At 39.3% G+C, this 26,943-nt stretch overlaps 1 protein-coding gene across 2 annotated transcripts in view; it reads right to left on the minus strand.

Annotated features, from left to right (window-relative positions):
• Positions 1-18,173: 18,173 nt before the first annotated feature.
• Positions 18,174-26,943, minus strand: part of dnaaf4 (dynein axonemal assembly factor 4) — a 50,587-nt gene continuing 41,817 nt past the window's right edge. The window contains exon 10 of one of the 2 annotated variants that reach the window (XM_074677952.1): positions 18,174-18,325. The gene's annotated coding sequence lies outside the window, so the exon portion shown is untranslated. Of the gene's footprint in view, positions 18,326-19,556; positions 19,603-26,943 lie in introns of those variants that run through there. The other variant, XM_074677953.1, reaches the window with a different exon arrangement.

The following is a 26,943-nucleotide window of genomic DNA, read 5'->3' on the forward strand; positions in this document are numbered from 1 at the left end:
AAAGACAATTTTACACAACTTCTGTAACTAGAAGGGGCGCATGCGGCCTAGCCTACTTTCTGTTGCTCCTACCACAACTCCATAATCAGTGATTACCTTGTTTGTTCAGGTAAATTCTACTAGAGACACTGAACTGAAAGGGGTCTGACAAGTTCTCATTTACCCAGAGCACTATTAAAGCTACTATCAACCCAATTTGTCCAGGCGAACAAATTGAGGTTTTGTGTATGCTTAAACTAAAAAAAAAACTTAAAAAAAAAACTAAAAATAACGATGATAATAATAATGATGATAATAATAATGATAATAATAATAATAATAATAATAATAATAATAATAATAATAATAATAATAATAATAAAGTACCCATCAAGGGTACACACAGAGTCTAATTTGATTTGACCTTGGCCTGCTTGGTCTGATCCGGTTTAGCATGAAACGACCTCGTCCGAGCGCCCGCTGACAGTCCGCTCTTTGATCCGGGTCTCCACGTTTGTCTGAGCAGCTTCAGTTTGCACCAGAGCTTTAGGAGCGACTTTAATTAGTACTTTTTTGGATGTGATGATGAATCAAATTTAACATTTCGAATTCTCATAAAAAGTTGATAGTCTACTACGAGTGCAAGTTGATGATTAAATTAAAAAAAGTCACATTTGAACCAGTTGTAATATTTTAAGTAAGGCTATGAGTGTCTGTCGTCCATGACTTTCCGCTCAAAACGGATTATTGAAGTGAGAGAAGCTTTACGTCGGCTCCGTTCAGATGCCTTTGATCATGGTGAGCGTCTGCTAGTCTCCTGATGACTTGAATGAGGGAGAAATTGATGAAAGTTCAATAAATGAATGAACTTTAAAAAAAAAAAAAGCATAAAAATAAAAAATATTCAGTGTTTCAATGTAAAGGTGCTATTATAAAGTATAGTGGGGGTTGCAACGTCGTTTGCATTTCTTTCAGTGACTCAGATAATATTTAGTCTATGCAGACACAACTTGTATCAGATGAACCTTGATTTATTCTACATGCATCCCCCAATTTCCAAGATGTCATCATGAAGGAGTATTTGAATTGGACAAGGTAAATGTTGCAACTTTAGCATCGTGAATTTTTGAAAACAATAATAAAAAATAATAATAATAATATTTTTTATATATATTTTTTCAATCAGAAGTTGGTTCTAAAAAAAAAAGCAAAACAAAAACAAAAACAAAAAAATAGTTAAGCAACACATAAGCGTTACATGCTATCTTTTATCAGTTACATTTGATGGTAATATTAAAACAAGTTTCCAGGTTTTCTTTGAATTTCTTTTTCTTGTTTCCTTAAATCGATATGCAGAAAACAAATATTGCAATTTCCCTTTTTACACAGAGTGGTACAATCTAAAGGAAAACAAATGCTAAGAAGCATGTACATATTGTGAAATATCAGCAATGACAAAATAACTTGTGCCAGGACATCACTTTGATTTTACATGCAAACCATGACGCTTCATAGGAAAAATACATATAATGATCCAAAGGTAAAAGTTACCTTTATTTAGACTCAAAGAATCCTTATTTTTAAGTAACGCAGCAGTTGAGGGATCTGTGTGAGTGTCATCAGTCCAGCATGTTTCTTGTTGAAGGAAAAAAGAAGGTTGCAAGTGTCTCCATTTCTCCTGGAGCAGTCACACAGCATTAGCAATTGGCTGGAAACTAAATCAATGGAAAAATGAAAATCTGTCTGTTTAAGTAGAAGGCTAACAAACTAAAGCAACAAAATCATTTTAATCTTTATTTGCCTCCGAATTGTCTCTTTAAATATTTAATATTGTGTCTAAGCTCATTGGCAAACAGCTAACCTGATGCTTTAAAATCTATCTTCTACGACGCTCTTCACCTTTGACCTTTTCCAGAAAACAGAGAACAGATAGCTGCTTTGTTGGTGTTCGGATAGATGAAGAGCGATGAACAAAGACTCTAAAAGAAGACCTGGTCTGGGACTTGAGGGGTGCTGGATCAGAGTCCCTGAAGATACACAGTAAGACCTGTGACTAATGGTATTTGAGCACGTGCTGCTTTTCTTCCTTTCTGTGTTCACAGACACAATGATGTATTTTCTGGTCACTTACCAACATTTCAGTGTATCAATGACTCCAGATGACATTAAATTCTTTTTCCATCATCACTAAACATCCTTAGACTTACACCAGGGATGAGGGGTTTTTTTATTTCATTTTTTTTTAGAGGTGACAGCTCATTTGAGAGCTGTTCAGAGGACAGTTATTGTGATTTTCTTTTTCTTCAAACTGACCACAAGGAATCCAAGAGTCCATTACAAATTTCTAAATTAAAAGGGGAGAATATATCTGACATTCTGCGTCCCATTCCTTAAAAGAATGATGCTAAAAAATTATCTGATTTAATAAAAAGTAAAGGCATATTTAAATAAGTTATTCTTCCATTCCTTTTTTTTTTATTCATTTCTGATTTATTTTCATTGATTTGTTTATATGGATCCACATTCACCATGGAGACGTATAATTTTCTGTTCCTGGGGTCTACAAAGCCATGAGGTCATATTGAACAGTATGACATCCTCTCATTAAATTCAATAACTGAGTAGATCCACTGCTTTGATGGTCCTCTTACTCAGATCTATATGCATTTAAATGCATCTCGTTCTGATTGACTCCTTGTGAACTCCTCATTGGAGGTCATCCTGATGAAACGATCCTCTCTCTAACAAAAGGAACCAATCATTAAATGAGCTGCAGATTTACTGAGTGGCGGTCCTGCCGGGAAATACGACACCTTAACCAGAAAGCCCACTCAGTGAGAGAGAGAGAAATTGTTGCGTTCAAAGCATTTTATTCCTTCAGAAAATCCCTCCTTTGTATTGAAGTGGAGCAGATGGCTCTCTGGGAGGGAATATGGGCATCAGCAGAACTAATTTCTCCTCCTGGTCTGTCAGACAGACCGGCCTGTTGCTCTATCCTTAACCAGCACAACAGCTGTTAGTGAATTAAACACCAGTTAAGACTCATTTTAAAGCTATTAGCCTCTTGAAGTCTGACAACACAAACCCTCCCCATCTCACTGCTTAAATCGATTACACATACAAAGAGGGGAAAACAACTAGACTATGTCTGTTGGGACGTGACACCTAGTTAAGACTCATGACAAAGCTCTAAGCCTCCAGGTCAACAAACTAACACTGATGTGAACAAAAAACTACCTAAAACAGAGCGTGGCACAGTCTGATGAGGCCAGGTTATAGAGATAGCTAAAGTAGTAATAATTGAACAGTATTTACATCACAATTTTAATACCTTTAAACCACATTGAAAACCTATAGCACTGCAAATGTCAAAAGACCTTTCTTTTCTCTGTCTTAATGTAAATATATTGGAAAGCTTTATGAAATTGCGATGTTTTGTCAGATCAGTAGCTTTGAACATAAGAGAAGAATGTGGTGTAAAAAAAGTGTGAAAAAGTTACGCATCCTTTTCCAGGGACACAGCATTTACAGCATAGCTTTTCAGCACATGCTCAGAGCTTTAAGTGTTAAGATGACCGAAATTTATCCAGTTCAGATATTTCAATCAGCTCAACTCCTGCTTTTTTAGCCAAACTAAGTTGGAATGAGGAGTTACATTTGATGTGTGATGAGCTAGAGAAGAGTTATGGGGGAAGTCAGGGTAAATCTGGTTTATGCCTCTGTGCTGACTCACCGACGCAGCTTTACCAAAGTTGCCACCATTGATGTCTTGAGCGCTGAAAGATCTGAGCTGAATTGTCTGCATTGCTCTGTAGTAATACACAGAAAGTTCGACAGTGTGATTTCTATGCTACATACTTTTACCTGTTTTGTTCTTTGATGTTTGAGCACAGGAAACTATAGCAGCTGGCAGGTGTCAGCCAATAATGCTAATACATATACATATATAACTATAATGCTAATGCTGATGTTATGACATGACTGATTCATAAAGCGAAATATAAGATGACGTATTACCAGAAATGTAAAAAAATATAGGTACGATAAAGGATATAACAAGGTGAGACCCCTACAAAGCTGTATTTAGAAAGCCGAAACACAGCTTTTCTGTGTTTGTTGGGATAACTAACGTCTTTTAACTTCTGTTGTGGCTGTTCCAGTGTGTTGTGCCATTTTCATTTGAGCTGTTGCTTTTGCATTCCTGTCTTTGCTTTTGCATTTGTGTTCTGCAAATCATCTGAAACCTACGGGCTACCCTAGAAAACTATAGTGACACAGCGCACATCTTGTTGCAACCTCTGGTCTTAGAATATGAAACAATGCGGAAGTGCTAAAATCTGCTGTTTCGAGTGTCCACATGAGGCTGGCTCTGGTAGTACCAAAAGTCACACACACACACACCAAGCCAAAAGAAGCTGTTTTCAGAGCAGAAATTAACATATTTACAGCCTGGTTCAAAAAACATCTCCTGTGTGAGTCGCTAATGGAGTCACATGACTGACAGGTGCCCTATGGCGGTACGCGTTGCCCTTGCCACTACCAATATGGCCGCAATAACCAATGTGCTTCATTTCCGTTTCAGACACAGACGGTTGATGTCAGGGAGACTACATCCATGTTTTATACAATCTGTGAGTTGGACATAATGCATTTTTTGCAAGAAGAGAAAAGAGCTTCTTCTTGTTTACATTGTGCATTTCACTCACTATGAATTGACAACTGAGTCTGTTGTTAAACATTTTTATTCTTCAAATGAGCTTTTCTTGACTAAATTTTTATTTTTTAAAAAAGCTATAATTTTACAACTTTAACATGTTATCAGCAGCCACTGTTGTTGGCAGTGTTACTATCAGATGTCCCGCCCTTTGTGGCTCTGGTAACTATTTCTTTAACTCAGCTCTGATTCAAGTTTATGGTAAAAATGTTTTATTATGGAGCTGCCGTGTTCTGATCCAATACGTTTCTGAGTGAATCATTCATCAACAGTATCTCTCCTCTCTCCTCTGTTTTCTCTCTCTCTCTCAGTGTCCCTCGGCCCGGGCATCTGTTTTCAGCGGTGTGGAACAGAGTGGATTAGTGAGGCCTTCAGTGTCGAAGTGCGGCGACAAGCATTAAAGCCATATTAGTTTTCCATTAAACATCACCTCGCTCTGTAGAGGGAGAGGGAGAGCAGGCTCAGGGATAAAGCTCCTCATTGTCTGGGAGAGAGACTGTACGTGTGTGTGTGTGTGTATGTGTGTGTGTGTGTGTGTGTGTGTGTGTGTGTGTGTCTTCCTCAATGCAGTCCTTTGATTCTGATGAGTCCCTGATCGTCTAAAAATGTGTGATAGTTTGTCGCAATCTTTGGCAGAAATATCTCTTTGGTCATCATCTTTTTTTTTTTCTGACACCACCATGATCTCACGAGGTCAAAAGTCTGCTCTGTTCTTTTATTTATTTATTTATTTATTTGAATGCTTTATCATGTATGGCAATGAGTTGAGGAGAAAACTAGACATACAGTTAAGGACAGGTCAGTCACTGACTTTTACAGGACTTAAGTCTCTCTACATGGGGTGCATGATTTTGACCACGAAGCCGAACCAGAGACCTGAGTGCTACTGTTTGCTCTGAAATTGTCTTGATCCAGTTTTAAATTCTTAACTTGAATGAAGAGAGTTTGGATGTATGGTTGGACCAGAGTCACTGATAACTGACTGCAGACATAATGGTGCTGGTTATTTTTGTACAGATTTCTACGTACTTAATCAAATCTCCACCTCTGTGGAAGAGATGTGGACCTGAATTTTTCATTTGTTATTTTGTAAACAGCCATAATATAACTGTATCATGTCCATAGATCATGACAGCCTAGGTAGCACGCTCATGCTAGCATTTAGCTCAAAAAATAGCTTCACAATTGTTGCATGGCAGAAGATTCATGGTTTTATTTCCATCCATTGCTTTCTTTAATATTGAATGCTGTTTGCTAAAAAAAGGAAAAAATGGATTCATTGCTTAAGAATTTCCTTCTTTATTTGGAATAACAGCTGTTGGAAATTGAAAATTGAGCTAAAGCAAAAGGATTATTTATTTTGATTTTCTTTAAATCAAATCATAGGGAGGCCTTTCTGTCTCAATGAAAATCTCATGGTAAAACAGCAACCTGCCAGTGAGCAGCCCCATGAATTTTCATCAAACACTGTGAGAACGTGAGAGCGTCCCTCGTTTATTGAGTTCATACAATAAAAGTAAAACTTGACCGAAGCGATTAGCCTGTGCTGCTGACAAATATGAGAAATTGCTCGCCTCGGTGTCCCCATCAGGACACTTGTGACATAGAGCACGCTCACTGAATGCTCATTAGTTGTAGATTGGTCATGGGAGCTCAGAGCGACACATTGCTGTGCTAACAATCTTTCCCATTATAAAAGCTTCCATTCTTCCATTCACGGCCCATTCTGCTCTAATCTTATTGGAGTCTCATAACGTTCTGCAGCCCTTCAGCAGGAGGCTTAAAGCACCTGGCAGGTTGTTAAGAGGGGAGCTTGTAAATGCCTGTGGTTAAAATGAGCTCTGGGGCCCAAACACAAGCCAAGCAATGCTGAGGAAGAGGGGAGGGGGACTGATGTGGTTGTCAGGTCCAGTTTATATTTTTGTCACTTTTGTTACTGGAGTGCAGAAAGAGAAAGTGACGTAGTGCTCACAGCAACCTGTTGCTTCACTTTAGTGCTGTTTTTTTTTTTCTTGTGCTTTTAAATCATGCAATGAATAAAGTCCTGTCTCAGGACCAGAGGAAACAATACATTTGTTTGTTGACCAGGAGTTTCAAGCATTATTAACCCAAAGCTCTTCCTCTCTTGCAGTCTTTAGGATGCTGTAGCCAGCCTTTTCAATTCATTTGAAAACAGTTACTGGGCTGTTAAACTTACAATTTCAGAGCATAGACTGTATATAGAGTGGACAGCGTGGCTCCGCCATTTATCATTGTACGGTTTTGAAGCCAATATTCCTCCGTCACAGGCACAGCCATTGAAGTAGTTGTGCAGCCAGAGTCTGCGCAGTAGAGACGATGAGGGATTCTGGGAGAATCTGAGTGGAGCTGGGTGACAAAAATAATATATATATTTTTTCTTTCGAGTGTCTAATCACTTCTTGTCTCTACCTCCCGACATATTTTACAATCCCTGAAAAAAATACACGAGAACGGCAGCTGTCAAACGTTACGTAAAGCCTCGTTTTTAACCTCATATAACTAATAAAATGAAACTTTTCCAAAAAAAGAGGACTTGAATTCAAGACAGCCAAATAATATCTTCAAATCACCACAACAATCGGATGTGAGAAACTTTTCTATGAGGAATATTAATTCTTTAAAGTTTGACCACAGCCCATCTGGAATGGCTGGAAAGCTGGATTTTTTAACCTATACTGCAGCCAGCCATCAGGGGGAGCAGTTTTTGAGGAGATCTCACATCCATTTTTTTCACAGTCTATGTTTCAGAGCCATTCCACTGTAAGATCTTGATTTTGCCACTGACAGGCTCAGAATTAACCATTTGACAAGCAGCAGAAGTAAAATGGCCTTGCAGAACATGAGAGTTTCTAATCTGCTGCTGCCTTGATCATAGGAAAGGAAAGATACCTTCAATGAGAAATTTTAAAGCCACAATTATTTCAACTCAGAGAAACTAGGAGTTGCTGGTCTACCACTGTTAGTTTGTTAAGGTTATTGTGTAGTCTTTGCTGTGTTTGGTGCTCATTAAACACTACAGTTGAGCTTCATATACTATTAGTTTACTTCTGTATATTTCTATTTCTACAACAGCATACACACAACTTAAGCTTCTCTACAGCCACTTCACAACCCTCCGAGCGTTACCGGAACTACTTTCCTCTCCACCTGCCTCCAGTAATACATTAGGCAGGATAAACAAAACACCACAGTCTTGTGTTTTTCAATTATCTATATTTACAGCAAAAGCTTGAGAGAAACTCTTAGTGTGCTAGTAGCAAAAAAAGCACTGTTGATGGAGGTAAAAGGAACACTTTGCAGCTATCACAGTTTGCCTCTCAGCTGCAATCCTGAAATATATATATTTTTTTAAAATGTGTCAAAGTGTTGCCAAGGATCAAATATGAAATAGTTTTCTTCATCTGGTTGGAGACATGATTATATAATAAGGACTGCCCCTGGTCTGAAAAGCATTTTGCTGATTCATCAGAAACAACACTGAATTTTTCCTACAGCGTTCTCTGGTTTGAATAATGTGTGCATGTCAACAGCTATTCATTTCCAGTGCCATATTGGGGCTTTTTGATGGTTGAGAGGGGATCTTGTTTCAGCCCGAGGGGTTTTAGGGAGCCTGGGGAAGCACCTTGTCCAAAGGCCTGTGTTAAGCCAGACTGATGGGTTGAGCGTAGGGTTGAGGGCAGAGTCTCAGAGCCAGTCGAGGTGAAGAGACCAAGGTTAGCACTGAGCTGGAGGATGAATACGAGCACTCTTATTCCTGAGGCAGGCTGAATACAGGGACGCCAGCGCAGCACTGCATGGCTAGCAGGTATTGAAGCGGGCCACGCCACATAATTGGATTGAACGCCGGCCACGGTATTTATGTCACTTCTCGTCTTGTCAATCCCATAACAGGCATGGCAACGGCGTGGGGATCTCCCATGGTGACGGGACTTTGCCTTATTCAGATTGAATGGAGAGAAAAGAACCAAGCCTCATTTAATTCACGTTTAATTCTCACTCAAACCGTTTTAAGGGCTGATGTTATTTGCATAACAGGGAAAAAGGGACTCTGCCTTTTCAGTGTCCCTGTGTGTGTATGTGTGTGTGCGTGGGACAGAGAAAGAACAGGAACAGTGTTGTAATTGAAAGTGCATAGTAGGCTTATATATGCATATGCTGAGGGACAAGCGTTCTCACACGGATCAGCAGACAGAGAGATTCTGTTGCAGTACAATCATGCGTACCCCTGTTTATCCACAGATTGAAATCATTTATGTGATGGCATCTCTACACAGCGTGACGCACTTACATCTCCCACTTTGTCAGGGCTGCAGAGCATGCATACATAACAAATACGATGGAAACTCTACTTTTAACTAATGTGCAGCCCCAAGAAATTATAATACAATATGCAATAAAAACAAACACTCACTGGGTTACGATGTATCCAAAGCCTTCAAAGATCCTTTGCTGAGATGAAAAATGGAATAAATAAATAAACAGATGAGTGTATCTTTCATTTAAGACAAAAAAGAAAAGTAGAAATATCAGAGAAGAAAGAAAAATATAAATCCAGAGAAAAGGTCAGAGATGTAATCCCCCAACTTTATACACAGTATGAGAAAGAGAAAATGTGACCCCTAAAGACTCTGACTTTTAGCATCACAAAGACACGAAAATGTGAAATGATTTTCTAGTATCAATGTTCATCTCTTGGTCCAGTACTGTGCATGAAACCATGATCATGAAGAACACTGCTGATGTGTCGGGTGTCCAGTGGATGACTGTCTACACCCTTCACAAAGAAGGTAAAGCCACAGAAGGTCAATGTTAGAAAGGCTGCTGTATCCAAGCATACTCATGGAAAGTTGATCAGAGAGGGGAAAGGTGTCAAAGTACAAGAGCCATCTCACACAGACATTTTCTACACCCAGGAAAAAGGCTACTGCTGTCACATCCAAATATTAAGCCACCTGGCCTAAGGAGAGGAACAACTTTTCTGTCACTCTGTGATCCAAAGTCCTTTTCTCAGATGAAAACCAATTTTGAATTTCATATGGAAATCAAGGTCCGAGAACCTGGATAAAGACTTTCGAGGCTCAGAATCCAATTCAAGTCAAAGTTTATTTATAGAGCATGTTTAAAAACAACCTCGGTTGACCAAAGTGCTTTACAGGGGTGCAAAACAATCTCTCATACACTTTGTATCAAGGAGTCAAACATTTAAATATACATAAAAACAGAAATAGAATAAGATAAGGATAAAAACAATAAAAGTAGAGTAAAAGATAGAAAAGGGAATAAAATGTAAGGGATAAAAGATCCAAAGATAATAAGATAAAAAGAGATAAAAAGAGAGATAAAAAAAGAGATAATTAAAAGAAACAAGATTACTCATTTAGTTGGGATTGAACGCCAAATGTTTTAAAGTGCTCAGTTGACTGTGCAGCTCTAACCTGGATAGGTAGGCTGTTCCACAGTTTTGGTGCCCCCACTGCATATGCTCTACCCCCCCGAGAGGAGAGCCTCCTCCAGTGTGATTGAGGTCCAGTGTGAAGTTTCTGCAGTCTGTTTTTGTCGGGAGTGACATGTCATCAGCTGGTGTTGGTCTCCTGGGTTTTATCAAGTCCAGCAGTAGAAACAGAGTCAAGGCAGGAGAGTCCAGACCAGCATGCTTTCATCTGCTGATAAGCTTTATGGAAACACTGCCCACAGAGTCAAACGTTGTATCAAGGCATTTACTGAACTTGATGTTTATTACTCTGCTTGACTGGTCGGCCAGCTCATCTGACCTGAGCCCTGCAGAGAATCTGAGATACCTGTCAGGAGAAGGAGATTGAAAAAGAATAACTCAATGATTATCTTCTATTTTTTTATTATTATTCTGATTGAGATGCCCCACCGCCCCCATTTCTCGTGTGAAGCCTTAAATCAGACTTCCCTTTCACAAAGTAGTCAGAAATTAATTCAACTGAAATCTGTTGTGATGACTTGTTTAAACCTGACCAGCTCCATTGAATCATCAATGCTTGTTTCTTGCCTTGTTCTGGACAGTCTCCTCACCGCCGCAAAAATCCTTGAGGGTTTTTAGAAATCTTTGTTTATATGTCACTTTTCAAGAGTCCTGGAAGTGTATTTATTTACAGATATGAGTAAGCTTGTCTCTGTAAATTTCATAAAACTTCAAACCTCCAGAAGCTGGCATGAATTTTGTATTTCTGTTGAACTCGTATATTTGGTGCTTGAAACGGATAAAAACCTGTCTTGTTATGTATAAAATGAACTGACAACTAATTCAGGAGTTTCATGCAGAAGTTTCTCCCAAGTTACCTTGATTTTGATTTATTTATGACCTTCATTTACAGTTTGACTGAGTCTAGTGGGTACAGGAGGTTTCCAAATTAATGAAAAACTGTTTTTCTCACAGTGTGTTCAAGCTATCTGATTGACTTTTGACCATGTTAACTTTGAAAGAGTTGAAAAAATCCAAGGCAACAATTCAAGCAGTCTTGGCAATAACAATGATAATGTGGTGGGTTTACTGTAAGTTGGGCCTGTGAATTTTCTGAGTTTTCCAGCCAACAGAATTGTACTACTGACATAAAATACCAGCTGCTGACTGATTTGTAAAGACTTTAATGTTACAGACTCAAAATAAGTCACACTGAAAACCATTGCATTGAAAAATTAATGACGACAAAATATATTCAGCTCAGCATGTATGGAAGCTGTGAGATGTATAGTTTTAGAACTACGAGTCAAATTTCTGTGAAGTTTGCTCAGGAAAACAGAGCATGGAGGAGACAGACAATCTAATCTGAGCATTGAAAATCATCCTGGTCCTCCAACCCTCTCCGCTGAGGGCTAATCCCTGGTTCAACCTTTGATTTTAACTTTCTCCCTTGATCCCTCCGTCTGCCCAAGCAGAGGGAGAGTGAGAGCGAGAGGGATAAAGTGACTAGTCAGCTTCCTGCTGCTTCTCTCTTCTTGTTCTTTGTTGGCTTTCGGCCCTTTAGCCTGGCTCTTTGCTCCCTGCATGCACACACACAAATACACGCACGCACATGTTATGATATGCACAGTCTGCACATGTATACTCGTGTGTGTGGTTTGATCTGGTTTCCTGGTGGACTCTATTGTGTCAAGGCAGGAAGCAGCTAATCCAGTCAGATCTGACCCAGTCAGGGATCTGCTGCTCATACAATCTGACTGGCAGGAGCTCTGCAATGAGAAATAGAAATAAATCAAATCTGTCACATCTCCAGTGGGGCCGCTCTCTGCTCTAAGTAACATATCTCTCCAACTAAAAAAGGGTTATTCCGTAGCTTTAGCAAAAAGTGACACATTGTGAATATCAGAGGACATGCTCTAATGCTTTGCCATCATTTCTTTTAAATTCATCATAATAAGAATTAAACAACAGTGTTAAGAAAGGACAGATACCTGACAGACTAAGATTTTGATCCTGTCTGATATCCAGCTAACATCCCACCCACAAAATCTTAAAAAACATTTCATCTATGCCTGTCTGACTCTCTGGCAATAACGATAGTTTCTATTTTCAATAAACAGCATTATAGATATTTTAGTCATATTTTCCTTTTTTTTTTTTTTTTTTTTTTTTTTTTTTTAATCAAGAGCATGACACTTTAGATTTGTGGAGAGAAAATAAAGAAAAGAACAAGAAAAAGGGGAGGTAAATACCACAGAAAACACCAAGTGAGGATAAATGACACAGGGAGCTCAGTGCAAGTGGTGTTGACCAAACTGAAGATGATTGATACAAAAAAAAAACACTTAAGGAGGCTGCAAGGAGTTTCTGAGTGATCTTGAAAGAGTCTCCCATCAAGATATATACCTGATAGTAATCCACACTTTAAAATGAGATTATCAGTACCAAATATTGCTGGTTACAGGTTGTATTAAATTGCTACTTCTTAGCTTCCTGAGTGGGTCGACCAGGACTGGATTGGTTCTCGTCTAGGTCTCACCACACTGGCTGATGAAGTTTGGTAGTGAGAAGAGATAAAACACAGAGATCTGTATTTTTCTCTGCTGAAATCTGCTGATTTCTGTGATTAATTTTGTAGTGATGGTGGACACAGGAGCCTAACTGTCAGACAGAAAAATGACAGACGAGCATAAGACAGCTTAACAGGAGAGTGATACAGCCTGAGCTAAAGGCTAATTAGCCTTTAGCTTGCACATTTTGGGTCAGGTTTGTGTTTTTTCCAAAGCATCATTTAAATTTGACCTTTCATTAAGATGATTCAAATGTGCTTGAATGGATGGATGCAGAAATACTTCCTTAACAGGACATCGAGTCCACTTTTTCAGACTTGGTGAGTTAGCTTTCGTGCCCTGATTCATTTTGTGCAGCTGACAAGACAAGACTTTATTTCTGCATTGGTCACAAAAAAGGCAGTTGTCTGTGGTGCCTGTTTTTCCACAGGAAAACTTGATACGATAGAGTCTATTTTATGACGTCTATGGATGTAGTTTAGGGTGGGATACAGGGGCCGAGAACCATCGTATGTATAGAAATAGTTATTATCTTCCTCTTCATTGACAGGAGTGATATTTTGATTCATGTTTATTAATGTTAAACAGGGGCAGAAGCAACTGTGACATTGCGTTTAAATGCTATATTTTTAATGCTGAAGTACAAAAACCCATACTAAAATGTCTCCAGGAGACCATGTGGTTTATTAATTTAAAAATTCTTTCAGGATATTGTTTTTAAGTTATTTTCTTATCATTTTCTGAACAGTTTTCTTTAACCTGCAATATGCCATTTAAGTCATGGACCACACTGGTGTAGCAGTGCAGCATTTATATGGATATAAGTGTTAAAAGTCATAATTATTAAAGGTAGAGTCTGCAGAATTTTCCTAAAAAATGAAACGTCAACTCAAGGAATAATCCTGCTCAATCATCTCTTACGTGCCTCTGTGTCAGTGTCTGTGTCTGCCTCGAACCCTCTCCTCAGTCTGTATGTTGATGTTTTGATTGTACAGGGACTATTCTGGGCTGAGAATAGGTGTGGTTACCTCAACCAATCACAGCACTCCCAGTGCACAAGTGACTGTGTGTGTTGATTAGCAATTGGAAGAAGCTCTCTCCACAGGCTATGACAGTGGACTGTGAAAGAAGAGTAACCAGAGTGAAACAAAACGCGAAACAGATAAAGCTTTTTACTAAATGAGGGTGAAGCTTGGCTTGTCTTTCACTGACTTTTGGGGACTTGGAGAGAAACTCAGGACAAAGAACGGGCAACTGAATATGTTCACATAGTCACGGTCAGTGGCTGTGGGTGTGTATTGCTGCTGCTGGCACTGAGCCAAGGAGGAGGAGTCCAGTTTGAATGTTGTGTTTACTAACAAGTAACAAAAATTCCTACAGACCCTACCTTTAAGAGCAATCATTAAGCAATTCATTTTTTTTTTCCCATTCGGGAATATAAAGCAATTTTGGTTAGACTCATATGTCTCTTTAATTCAACTTTTCAACTTTTTCTTCTTTTATTCTCTTAACAGGTTGAGATGAAATCTTTCAGATTATGTCATATGGGGGTAAAATGCTGTTGGTCACTGTTGTAAAGCTCTCTTCATTCAGATACTGAGCAGCTGTTGTTCATTTGTTTAGGTTTATTTCCGGCAGGCAAAAAAGACATCATTTTTTTCATTACAATTTTATTTAACTTTTTGAATATGTTATAAAATATTCAACTTTAAATAAGCAGTATATTTATGGCTTTGGCAGTCATTTGTGATTTAAACATCAACCTGAATGAGCAGGGATGGAAGACATTTCAAGTCTTCTATTAGAAGATAAAACTGTTCTTTGTAGAGTCATTAACATTCATCAGTACAAGGTCATACAATAAACAGGGCGGTGTACAACCACAGGAGTTTAAGTTCTGCAGAAATTCAAGTGGGTTTACACACCAAAGATATTCAAATTACTCAAATTACTCATTTAAATATCCATTCTGAGGAAAACAAACACTTTTTATATTACAAACAGAGCGACAGTCTGACGGAAATTCACCAGTGATCACACAAGCAGAACGGTGAGACCATTGAAGACCAATCCAGAACCAAACCAGCTCACAATAAAGAGGATCAAAACATTTCATTTCCTGTTTGAGGACTGTGTCAAACAATTCTTATTCATACAGTGAACACACACACATGGAAACACACACACACACACACACACACACCAGATTATGGTCACAGTGCCCAGCATGAGAGCTATTCATTTGACTTCCTATTTCAGCTTTGTCTGATAATTTCACATGGACTGAAGTCAATGACAAAAACACCCACCGCACACACACACACACACACACACACACACACACACACACACACACACACACACACACACACACACACACACACACACACACACACACACACACACACACACACACAGGAATAAAGGAACAGCCAGGAGGATATCCCCATTTTTTCCATATCAGAGCTCCTTTGAAAGCTTCGACTGAGCTGAATGAGAGGTTTCACTGAAGCCATTCTCCTCAATGATCTGCTCTGATCTGCTCACAATCAACCATATCTGTCATACATGGCTAGGTCTGAGAGCCAGGGGAGAGGGGTAGGTCAGGGAGGTGGAGGTGGAGGTGGGGATACAGACGTATAGGAACAGAAGCTGTTTGGACATCAGCAGCAAGTGGTGTGACACAGGAACGGTCTTTAGTTCTGGCTTTTTCACCGACCAGACAGTAATGGTATCAATTTACCATGGGCATTACCAGCATGAACACACACACACACACACACGCGCGCACACACACACCAGACACACAAACTGTGTTAAAGGGTGATTTCATGGAGGTCCAGCTGGAGAAAGAAGAGGAGAGCTCACATCCCATCAAGGTGCTTTTATGCTCCAACGCTTGTCAAATGCAAAAACCAAATTTGACTTTTATGTTACTGTTTTTCTGTCTCCATTCAAAACCTAAACCTGAAACTTTTCTCTGATCCCAACCGAGACCACTTTTCAAAAATTTTTAAACACTTTTTCTTCAACACCATGAGTTTTTGAATTCACATAAACAACCAAAACTTTTATTAATATCTCAAAATGAATGTGATGCATCTGTTGCCTCAGTAAAGCAAACCTCCAAAACTCTGATAAGAAGCCCTGGATATATGTCTAAACTTTTCACATAATCTGTAATCCTGTATAAATACTTTTACTGCTCATTATTAAAGGGGTAATCTTGACCCTGCATCAGTTAATCAGAAATGGGTTTCAAGGGAAATGATATTTAAATACATCAATCTTTCAAAAGTGTGGTATGTTATCTGTTTATTAGTTTCATACTTATACTTCACAAGCAAAGCCCAAAGAACCTGGGTTTACACAGGGTAACAAGAGGGTATAGATGTGACAGAGAAACAGGTGAAACTTATTAGTTGCAATCGAATAAAAGAAAAAAAAGGAGAAAATTAAAGAAAAAGAAAACACACATGAGTGAGAGGGAAAACCTGACCATAATACAGAGGGAGCAAGAACTGCAACATAAAACAGGAAATTCAACTTGGAATAGCACACATTGAAAAACAAGAACTAGTACAATGGTCTCATCTAAAAACAAGTGAAGACAGAAGACAACACATTGAGGACACAGAAGACCTATGCATCAGATATTTGACATTATTTATCAGCAGCATGTCTCTTGTCCACTAAACACAATTTATGTTTATATACACCACTTGATACTTGCGTTATCATAACAAGTGATTACATTAAATACAATGTTTGAAAAGGGTTCAATGTAAAAATAGGAGAAGAATAAAGTAGCACTAGAGGAAACTTTTTATCTTTAGGCCGTGAAAGAAGACTGACACCATCAATGAACCTGCAAAGAATAAATAATATTTGGAAACTTTATAGAGAAAATGCTGTTGTAGACTGTACTGAAGTCTGGACAACAGGAATGAATCAGTTGAGAATGAATGCCTGCACAATTTTCCCACTTTTGGCTGAAATTCCATGAAATGCGTATCCCACGTCAAAGCCCATGCTATCCTGGGTGAAAAAAAACGCATCCTGAATTAAGACCGAGGGCTAAAAACTCTGTTTTAAGTTTTTAGGTTTTGGGCCAAATTTTGGCTAAAATTTCCATGAAATATGTGTCCCCTGTTGAAGCCCATACCATCTGGTGTGATAAAAACACATCCTGCATCAAGTCTGAGGGCTAAAACCTTTCTTTTGGATTTTGGAAATATAGCCTAAAACAGTAGGGTTTTGGGCCAAAGTTTGATTTCTCACTTTTGGCTGAAATTCTATGAAATATGTGTCCCCCGTTGACACCCATGTCATCCTGGGTGAAAAAAAAGGCATCCTGTATCAAATCCAAACTTGTCTTTTTTTTTTTTTTTTAATTTGGCCCAAAACCTAATGTTTTGGGCCAAATTTTGACTTCCCAGTTTTGGCTGAAATTTGATTAAATAAAAGTCCTGTTGAAGCCCATGCCACTTGGGGTGACAAAAACACATCCTGAATCAAGCCTGAGGAATTTCACATTGTTTATCAACAGCCCATCTATTCTCTACTTAACACAACTTCAGATTCACTACTTGATACTATGTTACCATAACAGGTGATCAACATGGCACTTATCTTTCAAAATAATGCTTCAAGAGGGGTTTAATGTAAAAACAGGAGAAGCATAAACTCACACTATAGCAATCTTTTTAAATCGTTTAAGGTGTTGGAAGAAAACTGACACCCACTATGCACTTGTGAAGAATAAATGATATTTAGAAACTTTAGTAAGGAAAACGATATTACAGACTGTACTTAAGACTGGACAAAAGAATGGATGAATGCATTTTGCTGTATGATACCTTTTTATTGTCCTGTGCTGTTTAACTCAACACTGACTTATTTTACCTGCAGAAAAGACGTTTTTAGCCATCCACATGGTGCAGCAGCTTTTCTTAAATAAGTAATGTTTTTATTGCTGTCCTTCTTTTTTATTTCCTGAGTGTGACCCTAGGAATACTTTGGATCTGGAAACCAGGTTTAATTTCAGCTGCAGCTTCTACTTTGATTCAGGGATGATCTGATTTAATTTTAGTGAATTAGATATCTCAACCTTGGCTATAGACTCTGCTCTCTCTGAAGGGTAAAAGAGGGTTGGATGTTTTTATCTGTGAGAGAAATCCTCTGACATTCTGTGATTTATATACAGACATGTGTATACTTTTGCCCTAATTCATTTCAGGTTATTTTTAGGCTGATTTATTCTTTGTAATGCTTTAATGGAAAAAGCTAAAAAGTGTTAACTAAGTGCTGGACTGGTAGATAAAGCAGGAAAATTGTAAAGTGAGAGTGAGCTAGAAAAGGACGTGTGTATGTGTGAATGTGTGTGTGTGGCTTACCCCACTACGTCTAATCCTTGTAATAGAGGGAAAATCATGAAAAAGCTCTTTAGCTGGGCCGAGCCTCCACTTCTCCATATGTCAGCTGGAGCAACATTCTCCTCAAACCATCATTCCCATAGTTTATCAAAGAGCCTCCTCCAACCCACCATCACTCCATCCATTCATGTCCTTTTGTGCCGGGATAATTGTTGCTTTTGTTGTTTTGTAGTTTCTGATTGAGAAGAGAAAAGAAAGGAGTGAAGGGAAATACTACGTGACAAAGTGTATTTTTGTGAGATTCACTCATTTGCCATTTCCCTCTTCAGATAAGGTGAGACAGAGGAGAACACAAGAAGAAGGTGTTAATTTCACCAATTTTGTAGAGCATCAGATTTAAACTTTGTAGACACAGCAACTCTTATTTTTTTCCAATACTTGCTGCATAATTGTACATTTTATTTATTTATTTATTTTATTTGCTCCTGTGTATTGCTAGGACTAACAGCTTTCAAAAAAGATATAATTTGCATTTCTCTGGGCCGGCTCACTGAATTAATTTTGTTTTAATTTTCAGAATTTTTTATTTCTGCTTTTTTTATCTATTTTATTTTTTATTTTTAATCTTTTTGTTTGTTATTGTCTATTTTTATTGTTTTAATCATTTTTTTAATTTTAGGGACTGCATTTTAAAAAATCGCAGATACAAAAAATGTTTAATATCTATCAAACTCTCAACATAAACTGTATTAAAAACTTAAAAAGCAAAGAACTCATTTACAATTGTTTTATGTGAATCAGTCAAAGCTTTACTTTGTAATATGGGAGGGTTATAAAGCAGTGTAACATCTGCAATGTGACCCACATCACCTCATTTCACACTCCTCTCTCTGTTTACCTCCTCGCCGCTGTGTGATCAAGGCTTTTCCATAAGGCAATCAAAGCCGAGCTAAGCCGCTCAGAGTTCTGTACATACAAACTTTGCTACCAGAGTTTCGGGCTGATTGTTCTCCTGAAGTACTGCTGCTGCAGGGACTTTGAAGTGACACATTCATGGATCTCTTTCTCCCCTCTCCCTTCTTTATCTGTGTATCTGTCTTGCTCACGTCTAAACCCGTAATGATGTTCAGAGGCAGAGGAGGAGGGGATTTAAATTAGAGAGACGTCTTTTTCTCTCATGGTATTTAATGGCTTTTATTGTGAGGGCTGTCAGGCCACAAGGGATCCTTGAACGAGAGATGGGGCCATTCCTTCTGCCACTCTGGATAAAGGAGAAAGGGAGAAGTGGATCAGAAAGAAGTACGGCCAGAGTAAGTGGGGCAAGATCAAAATACAGAGATGTGAGAGTGCCAGTAAGAAGTACCCGAGCTCCTTTCTGTGGTCTTGATTAAAACGTCCTGAGGAATTTTAAACAATCTGTGTCCCCGTCTCTGAGCTCAGAGCTTAATGTGTTGGAAACCTCATCGGGGTTATAAAAGGAGAGGGACGCGAGACGAGTCGAAGAGGAGGAGACTGAAAGAAAACGAGAGGCTGTTTACAGATAAAGCCATTACCATTTCTCGTTAATCAATTAACTCATTCAAACTGAATGAAAAGACTAATTAACTCCTGGTTAAAAGGTCATGGGAGGCTTGTTGAGGAGGGGAGCTGTAAGTGTTGTGAACTCTCTAAAAATAATAACAGTATGATAGCCTCACAATAGCCTCTAAAATTAGCCTCTGCTCTTTTGACGAGTATCATGTGTTGGTTAAATGAGAGACCTGTGGTTGATGAGGAAGAACAATTACTGGGAGAAGAAGAAGAAGAAAACCCAAGTGTGAAAAGCAAATTGATGCTTTTATCAAGTGAAAAACTTCCAGGTGTAAAAGAAAAATGCCGAGGGATGGTGTTTTGTTGCTGATGACCCTGATCCATGGGCCCCAGGGGGCATGCACTGGGGCATGCATTTGTTTCAAGCAAAATCCGTCAGCTTCTTACTCTGCACAACAAATTACACCACTGCATATATATGATAGCATAGTTCCATACACACCAGATTGTTAACATGTACCATTTCTACTCAATATGCTGGTGTAACATACAGTGGCTGGTAGGTGTTAGACAATTTGCAAAAGCCACAAGAAGAATGCAAATACCTCAACACACTGGAAGTACTGCCATGACGGAGGTAAAGAGATCAAATTTTCTAACGGGCGGTTATTCCAAGTGATACAGAAAAGTAGTGACAGTAAGTAAAACATTGTTTCTGTTTTAACTTGAGTTACTGAAAAATATAGCTAAAGTGCTAATGTTATGGCAGTTGCATTAGTGTTGAATTCTGGCAGAATGGTGCTGCATTCAAGGCAAATTGGAAATATAGGACAAATTGCATCCTGTATTGATTCAAAGCGAGATGCAGCGTTTTTGTGTGAAATTCTGGACAATGCTGTATTTTATGGGATGGATGATAATGATTGATTCCTTAAGCAACATATAAGATGATACTGGTAAATATTATAGAAATATAAGAACTTGAGGATATCACAAGGTAAGGCTCCTGTGAAGCAATATTTATCGTAGCTGAAGTTAGAGGAGAAAACAATCAATGTGTCTCAAATCGCATACTTCCATACTGTCTACTCAAAATTTTCAAATTGAGTGTACTAAGCATACTATATACTCACTGGCTTAGTGCGTGAATATTGAAGGTGTAGTGCTGTCTCAAATCGCATACCGCCGAGCGCCTTACTTACCGTAAATGACAACATGATGTCGACCTCTTCTTCTTCTTCAACGTCTAATTGTGACCGGCTTCCAGTGCATTTCCGCCAAATACCGCCACTATTTGCCCGCAAATTTTCAAAGCCTTTTCAGTAGTATATTAAACACAGCTAATAACACGATCAAAATATCAAGATCTTACCATCAGCCAATCACGCTTTGCTACGCCGTAATCGGCGCCAACAAGATCTCCTCCTCCTCCTACTGGCTGAAGATGTCCTGGTATGCATTGTTTATTTGTATTTTTACTGTACTGAGCGAACGGCCACAGCTCTCTTCCGCCTTTGCTGCCGGAGGAGGAAATGAGTGAGTTGAGTGTCCACAGCTGCATACTCAAAATCCGTGCTGATTTGAGTACATCATCCGGGTACTTTTGCATACTCAATTTTCGCATACTATGCGTACTGTTTTTCATTTTTTTCATTTCATTTGACGCAGTATACTCAAAATTTTGAGTATTTTAGTATGGAAGTATGCAATTTGGGACAAATGTTTCACTAACTTTCACAACATTTTTGTGTCTGCTGAACCATCTGTTAGACAATTGCTAAATTTGGTGTAAGTACCAAAATATAACTTTTGGAAAAACACAGTTTCTTGCAGGCTGTTTCTTGGGGGCAAAAAAGGTCTGTTTTAGCCTTCAACCAAAGAGCCAAAACTCCAAAAAACATAGGCTGAGGGCTCCAGAACTTCAAGGGTGCATCCGCGAGGTCCCTAGGAGTGCCTCCAGTGGGTTTTCTCAGAACCGGCTTGGGTCCAACTTTTGGAGAAACACATTTTTTTGCGGGCTATTTTTTGGGACAAAATTGGACTGTTTTTGGCCTTTTACGAAATGGGTCATAACTCTACAAAACGTAGCCCAAGGGCTCTGAAACTTCAAGGGTGCGTCGGTGAGGTCCCTAAAAGCGTCCCCAGTGGGTTTTCTCAGTATCTGATTCCAAACACTCATTACAGTAACCATTCATATTTTTTAATTTTTTTTTTACATGGCAGATTATTATTTTAAAAAATAGACTGTTGCTCATGGACATTGGGAGAGCACAATTAGCAGCTGACGGTATGTCAGACAGACCCCACTGTAACAAAGTGTTTGTTATGAATAAGGAAGAAGGTATGAGGAGGTTATGAGCTTTTTTGAGGGGATCAGGGGAGTTGTTTCCCTATCAGTGTGCTATGCAACATTCTCATCAAACCATCATTAATCACAAACTCTGGGGGGTAAAACACAAATCCTATAAGCTTGCAAAAGAAGTTGATTTTTTCAATGTGGGAAAACTTGAAAATTGATGCCGAGTCAAGCAGAGATGTTCAGTTCAAGGTAAGAACCAACAGCTGAGCTAGCTAGTTTTAAGAGGGCTACAGTGTTAACCCTTATGGCCGAGCTCATGGAAGACTTGGCTCTGTGTTGGGGTCTTGCTCACCCCTGTAGAGTTTCAACCAGAAGTCACACTCTGCTCACCTTGCATGCTTCTTTATGTGTTAATATCTGTAAAATTCACCAAACCTGCAAAAAGTTTATTTAAACTGTTGAACATATGGTTCTTTCTTTTTTTTTTTGGACTGCAGCTCACTTCATTTAAATGTGGTGTGAAGGAAAGTCAGAGGGAGTGGGTAACAGTTGAATTTAGGCACTGAAATCCTTTTGAATAAGCAAGGGAGGCTCTATAAAAGAGGCAGTGAGGCATACTGCGGGACAGGGAGAGATCTGCTCAGTCCTACCTGAGAGGAAACACACACACACACACACACTCACACACAAACACCACACCAATGGGCTCTCAAGTGCAGCTGAGAGAAATTGAGAGAAGGGCCATCACAATAGGCCCCTGGAGATCCAGGGTGACCCCTTGGAGTCTATAATTCAGAAAGGGGTTAGTCAGTCATTCACACACACTCACTCACACCCACACACACAATCTCTCTGAACAGACTCACAGGGGCAAGACCGGCAGTTCATTATCACTGAGGAGAGGTAGAGGAAGAGGAGGGGTAAAGAGGAAAAATAACAGCAGGGCTGAAAGGAGGTGCAGGAGAGGGGAGAAATAAAAAGAGACGGTGTTAATAGATTTCCTTCGTGACTGACCACATCAGAACAAGCTTCAGTTTCTGTGTTAACATCGGGAGCAGGAAAACAATTGACAGAGCAGAGGTCAAGTCCACAGAGACTACTGATGCTTGAAGAAGGAACAGAAAACAAATCAAATTCTTTTCTGGTTTAAGGTTTCATTCACAATCATTTAAAAGGTGGATTTTACTCCTGAAACTTGAAGGTCATGAGTACGGAGTCACTAGATTTTGGGGGGAAGTAGTGTCTATTTGACCTTTTTTGGCACAGCGTCTTGTGTCAGGACCTTTAATCAAACAGAAATAATGTCCTTGGCCAACGGAAAATAATCATTTGTTTGTACAAACAATGAGTAAAAAGACATCACAGCGCTGGGTTGTACCAGCGGAGCATAAGTAAATACTGTGGCCTTAATTTGTAATTAAGGACGAAGTGTTTTCTCCATTGATGCTGTTCCTTTAAGGGAAGAAACACAGTTTTACCATTGTTTTCTTATGCAAACATTTCCTGGAAAGTATGATGCTAACATCCAATGGAAACTTGTGTATGTCTCCCGTTAAGGACTAACACCTGTTACAGGTTTCACTCTGATAAGGGTTTGGATGGTGCAGGTAACCACTGGCTACTTCACAACAACACCCACATCTCAAACAACTACAGACACAGTCTATAAGTGGTTGGAGGGCGACATCATATATTCCTCCAGGGGAAGGAAAGAAAAATCTCTGTGACAAATGAGTTCAGGTCAAATGCACATTATTCAAACGCAGATGAAGCCTGAATGAATTTAGCCCACACACAGTGAGCTCATGAACATTCAGTGTCTGCTTTCGATACAGGTCAAACTGGGCATATAGGGGATCGACTAGGGGACTGAAGGCTTCCAGGAACAAACCAACATAGAATAAAAAAAAAAACCAAACCATCCAGCACCTTTAGTCCAATAAATAATGAATTAACAGTCAAAGTATGGAGATGAGTTGGTCTGCCAGGCTTGTTCTCAGGGACAGGACTGCAAAGACTACCAAGATCCACCTGCACCTAGACCCCTCAAACAATGCCACACTCAATAAATAATAAATTCTGGTGCAGATTTTCTGTATATTTTTATTTATCCTTTACGGGATAAATTATGACTGCATCCTCTCCAGGTTTACCTTCTCAAACAGACTGATTCAGCTACAGTGTCATGAAGTCAGAGAGATCTTTCATACCAAAGGCTACAACACCTTATAACAGCTCAGCTCTTGTGTTTACAGTACTGTCATCATCATCATAGTGTTTTTATTCACTATCTGCTCTGCTCATACTGTACATACTACATCACATTATACTCTTGGACCCCCTTTCGCCTTCAGAACTGCCTTCATCCGTTGTGGCATAGATTCAACAAGGTGCTTGAAACATTCCTCAGAGAGTTTGGTCCATATTGACATGATAGAATCACATAGTTGCTGCAGATTTGTCGGCTGCACATCCGTGATGAGAAACTCCTGTTCCACCACATCCCAAAGGTGCTCTACTGGATTGAGATCTGGGAAGTGTGGAGGCTATTTGAGTACAGGGAACTCATTGTCATATTGAAGAAACCAGTCTGATATGGCTTTATGACATGGAGCGTTATCCTGCTGGAAGTAGCCATTAGAAGATGGGTACACTGTGCTCATAAAGGGATGGACATGGTCAGCAACAATACTCAGGTAGGCTGTAGACTTTAAACCATGCCAAGAAAATATCCCCCACATCATTACACCACCAGCAGCAGCCTGAACCGTTGATACAAGGCAGGATGGAGCCATGCTTTCATGTTGTTGACGCCAAATTCTGAGCCTACCATCTGAATGTGGAGCAGAAATCCAGACTCATCAGACCAGGCAACGTTTTTCCATCTTCTATTGTCCAGTTTTGGTGTTGCTGTGTGAATTGTAGCCTCAGTTTCCTGTTCTTAGCTGACAGGAGGGTCACCTGGTGTGGTCTTCTGCTGCTGTAGCCCATCTGCCTCAAGGTTGGACGTGTTGTGTGTTCAGAGATGCTCTTCTGCAGACCTCGGTTGTAACAAGTGGTTATTTGAGTTACTGTTGTCTTTCTATCAGCTCCAACCAGTCTGTCCATTCTCCTCTGACCTCTGGCATCAACAAGGCATTTTGGCCCACAGAACTGCTGCTCAATGTATATTTTCTCTATTTGGACCATTCTCTGTAAACCCTAGAGATGGTTGCTGGTCCCAGTAGATCAGCAGTTTCTGAAATACTCAGACCAGCCCCACTGGCACCAAGAACCATGTCACGTTCAAAGTCACTTAAATCACCTTTCTTCTCCATTCTGATGCTCAGTTTGAGCTGCAGCAGATCGTCTTGACCATGTCTACATGCCTAAATGCATTGAGTTGCTGCTATGTGATTGGCTGATTAGAAATTTGCATTAACGAGCAGTTAGACAGGTGTACCTGATAAACTATATATATGTCTGGACCCTCTCACACACACACACACACACACACACACACACACACACACACACACACACACACACACACACACACACACACACACACACACACACAGTATGGCTAGTTGTCAGTTTTGAGTCGTGTCTTACAAATGATTAACAAACAAGTAGATTCTTTGTGTGTGTGTGTGTGTGTGTGTGTGTGTGTGTGTGTGTGTGTGTGTGTGTGTGCGTTCGCTTTTCTATCCCGATGGGGACACTGACATGTATACACACCAACACCGTGGGGACTAGAAAACCCCGTGGGGACAAAAACGTGGTCCCCACGGGTCAACCCCCACCAGCAAATAGGAAATGAGATTTCAATATGACTGGTGAAGTTTCACAAAAGTCCCCTGCAGGCTATTTTTTTCTGATTTTGTGTGTGCTCTGTAGCAATCCCAGAGGTTGAACCCGGTATTGCAGTGTGTATGTGAAGTCCTCAGCAGTCTGGCTTTTTGGAATTGTGAGTGTGTTCTATAGCAATCCCAGAGGCCGAACCAGGTATTGCAGGATTTCAACAAAGTCCCCACCAGCACTCATTTTTCAATGTGTAAACTCTTTTATGCAACTGAATACCATTTTGCTATTAGTATATTTTTATTACCCTTTAATTCATTTTCCTGTCCCTGATTTAATATTATAGATCAGAATAGAATGGATATTAAATAAAGTTTGATTTTGTTTGTTTATTTGTTAAAATTTGTATGCTATTTACAATTCACAAATCATTTTTTTAATTTACAAAGATATTTTGCCACGCTTTTCACAGTTAGCCACTAGTTAATGGAACATGTGACAATGCCATGTGAAATATCAGCCACACAGGCTCATTGTTCAGGACAAATGCCTTTACAAAATGTTTTTGTTACCAGATTAAATTCCCCACCTGAATCAAAAGCTCAAAGCAAATTGAACACTTCATTTGGGGAAACATTAGAATAATTAAGGAGGTGGACCAAATTGAATAGTTAAATCTGGGCTACTTTTTGAGAAGCCCAAAATGCATCAACCACTGAAAGCCAGGATTGTTAAACAAAATAAGTGAAAACAAATCATGACAAGCATCACAGTGAACCAGATCACACTCACAATCATTCCTCAGAGTATGCTAAATGCTCTGGCAGCAGGTCTGCAGTGAAAACAACTTTGAAAACGTTAAGAGTCAATCAAGAAGTTCACTTCCATTTTGGCTACTTTCAGTACATCAGAAAGCATCTGGAATTGAAGGGCACATTTTGTACATCATATTAAGTAACATAAAACTCATTCTCAGTGGAACTGAAGTCTGATATTTAGTGGGACTATTCAGTGCAGTCAAATGAAGCACTGTATGAATTTTCAAGGGTCTAGCCCCATGGTAAGTCCCTCTTTTCAGCAGTGAGGCCTACTAGTAGTGATGAAGCCTGAGGCTGGAAATGTGTAAAAAAAAATAATCTTGCTCTGTCATTTTTGGGTCTATTGACACCAAATCGGAGACAATAAGACAAGGCCAGCCCCTGACCTTCCATGTTTTTTTTCAGAGCGCTACCTCAATAGGG

This window comes from Halichoeres trimaculatus, unplaced genomic scaffold (assembly GCF_033239565.1).
Source record: "Halichoeres trimaculatus isolate MK-OKI-2021-1 unplaced genomic scaffold, fHalTri1.1 fHalTri1_scaffold_10, whole genome shotgun sequence".
Taxonomy (NCBI): Eukaryota; Metazoa; Chordata; class Actinopteri; order Labriformes; family Labridae; genus Halichoeres; species Halichoeres trimaculatus.